Source organism: Sinocyclocheilus grahami, unplaced genomic scaffold (genome assembly GCF_001515645.1).
Source record: "Sinocyclocheilus grahami isolate Dianchi unplaced genomic scaffold, SAMN03320097.WGS_v1.1 scaffold149.1, whole genome shotgun sequence".
Lineage (NCBI taxonomy): Eukaryota > Metazoa > Chordata > Actinopteri > Cypriniformes > Cyprinidae > Sinocyclocheilus > Sinocyclocheilus grahami.
This window is the reverse complement of record NW_015505328.1, coordinates 1,948,600-1,951,823: the sequence shown is the minus strand read 5'-3', so window position 1 is coordinate 1,951,823 and position 3,224 is coordinate 1,948,600.

The following is a 3,224-nucleotide window of genomic DNA, read 5'->3' as shown; positions in this document are numbered from 1 at the left end:
TTCTCAAACTATCCTTCCCTCTTGTTCTTCCACCAGAGGGGGACGCAAGAACACTGTAAATACACCCACTGATATCCCATGATCACCTGCCGGAAGACTGACTCACTGTTTTCACATAAAAAAAAGTTTGTATGAGTGAAGATGTGCAAGCACACACAATATCAGCACTGAACTTCAGTATTACGTTTTGTGTTATGCATGATAACCTCCGGAAAACAAATCAGCTGTTATACCTGTGAGAGAGCATGTAATTCATGTTGAGACGTGCTTGATCTCCACCCAATCCTACAAGACAGATGCACAAACAGATGTGTCTGCGCTGCCCTGCAGTGTCATCAGACGTCTTCAGAGTTTGTTCAAAAACACACTCACACTCACACACACACACACACATTCATGACACGCTAATCACAGCGCTGCAAGCCGATGGGGCCTATCTCTCTGACACAGCTCAAAGCCACGGCATCACTCTTTAATATATTTTTAACCAGACACAGACACGGACGCCTTCGACACATCCAAAGAGATTTCAAGCTATATGAGATTATTTCTCATCTTCTCTTGCCATAGACCCCTCTCACTTTCCTCGGTTCTCAAACTATCCTTCCCCCTTGTTCTTCCACCAGAGGGGGGATTGATACTGTTAGGGTTCACAGAAAGGGCAGCAAGAGCAACAAACAGGCAGAAAGTTTTGCCCCGTCTCGCCTGAACATCTTAGTTTGAAGAAAGTTCGTTTTGGACTTGTCAGTGGTGCCGGAGCGGACGCTGAGATAAAAGAGTGTGCTGCATATTGAATCAGATAGTGCTTGCCAATGCAATAAGATCCAATAACTCCACACTCCCCATGGTGTCTGGGAATTATTAAGAGCGATGTATTTTGTTCATCTTTCTCCGACCCTGTAGGAGACTCATGTCCATGCAACTTTAAAGCAGAAATTACATGTAAGAGTGTCTAGCATGTTAATCAGAGAACAGAAGTCTCCAGTAAGCATCTATCTGGGTTTCATCTTCTGTGCCGAATTTGTTTGTGTTGATTGATTTTTAGAGATGATGGGAGCTAGTTAGTAAAATTTAGCTCACCAACTTCCCTGACACCATGTCCTAAACAAATGCAGCACAAAAAAAACAAGCAATAGAAACTCTTCCATGTTTGTTTTGTGGCGAGGCACCAAATATTTTCTGATTCGGATGTAGTCACATTGTCACTTTCTGTATAGATACACAAAAGTGTCACTGGAAACGCACCTGGGGCCTCATTTATAAAATGTGCGTACGCACAGATTTGATCTTAGAGTGTGCGTACGCTAAAATCCAAGATAACGTTCATATTTATAAAAATGGTCTTTGACGTGGGAAAGTACTTACCGCCACGTCAGGGTCTGAGCAGGCCTTGAACCTGAAATGCAGCTATTTGAACATTTAAAGGGGTCATATGATGCTGCTAAAAGGAACATTATTTTGTGTATTTGGTGTAATGAAATGTGTTTATGCGGTTTAAAGTTAAAAAACACATTATTTTCCACATACTGTACATTATTGTTTCTCCTCTATGCCCCGCCTTTCTGAAACGCGTCGATTTTTACAAAGCTCATCGGTCTGAAAAAGCGAGGTGTGCTGTGATTGGCCAGCTATCCAGTGCGTTGTGATTGGCCGAATACCTCAAGCGTGAGACGGAAATGTTACGCCCCTCACATACTGTTGATGCCGTGTCCCGGCCAGAGCAACGAGACAAAAACATTAAAACCCATTATAAACGAGGCATTTGTTGCATCCAGTGGGGACATAATTACCGATTATAATGACTTATACTGTCTTTTTACTCGTTGCGTTGCATTGCGCCGCGTAAATATAAAACCCTGTCTGCATTTGTGCTCAGAGAAATGACAAACAAATGCTACTCCACACTGCCCAAAACTCGCGTTTGAAACATCAGTGGCAAATCCTTTAAAAGAAAACGTACTTATGTGAGTCAGAACTGGCGGCATTTTAGTCTAACGTTACTCTCCCAGGATCAGTAAACAGTCCTCCATAAAATGTGCTGCACACATCTGGATATTTGGGTTAAACTGTTCTGGAACAGTGTTGTAAATACAACTTAACCACTGATTTGTAGTCATGTCCTCTTTTGGAAGACCAAACAAAGTAGTTTCGCTTTCACAGCAAAAACACAGTGGCCTAGCGGAAGCCCCGGCTTAGAGTGAGCTGAGGCCGGGCTAGAGTGATCAGAGGCGGCGGGGTTGAGAACGGCGCAGCCGGCGGATCCGACGAAGGAGCGGCAACCACACGTGACGACCCCGGGCTTCGTCCACAGTGAAAGCCGATTCGGCGATCCACTGCACTAAGTTGATGTATTCCCTCAGCGACCAGCACGGATCAGCTGAAAATTTTACTTGAATTCGTAGTTTATTCTCACTTTTGGAAACCTAATTGTTTTATAATTACTATTATTACTAGCTATTATTATTTATGTTGTTCTGTTGTCATCTTGATAATAGTCAATAGAAAAAATATAACCACACACACATTGTTTGTCCACAAAATGATTACACATTATTAAATAAAAAGCGTCCCAGCACAAACCTCTCCCTCTGCCAGCAGGACCTCAATTTCAGACTCAGTTTTCTTTGTGCTCGTCATTCTCAAGCATAGAAATTTGGATATTGACGTGTGCTCTTTTATAAGGTAATGATATTAATTAGGGGGCGTTTACAAGGCGGAGATTTAACACCAGTCAGCTGCGAACAATTTCAAGATTTTTGCGATTTATAAATGTCACATCTGGAAGAGAGGTGTACGCACGTGTTTTTGTGCGCACGTTCGTTTTCTCTGAATACTATTTACGCACTTTTGAGAAATTATCTTAGAACTAATTTAGTACGGTTTATACGCAACATTTTATAAATGAGGCCTCTGGTTAGGACAACTAATTGTGCGAGTCTTTTTACATTAAGCATTAACATGTATCATATCAAGCATCTGGGTTTATTTGAGCCAAAGTATGTTTACACCTTCTTTCCAATGAGTCTCCAGTGTAATTAGATCTGAGCGCAACTCTCAGTGTTGTGGAACAAAATGAGAAAATGAGCGTAATTAATTGAATGTGAGAAATAACTGAAATTTAATACAAAAAGGCAAAAACTTACAAATCTATTTAAAAGTTTTATTTTATTTTATTTTATGGTCACCAAGGCTGCATTTATTTAATAAAAAATACAGTAATTATA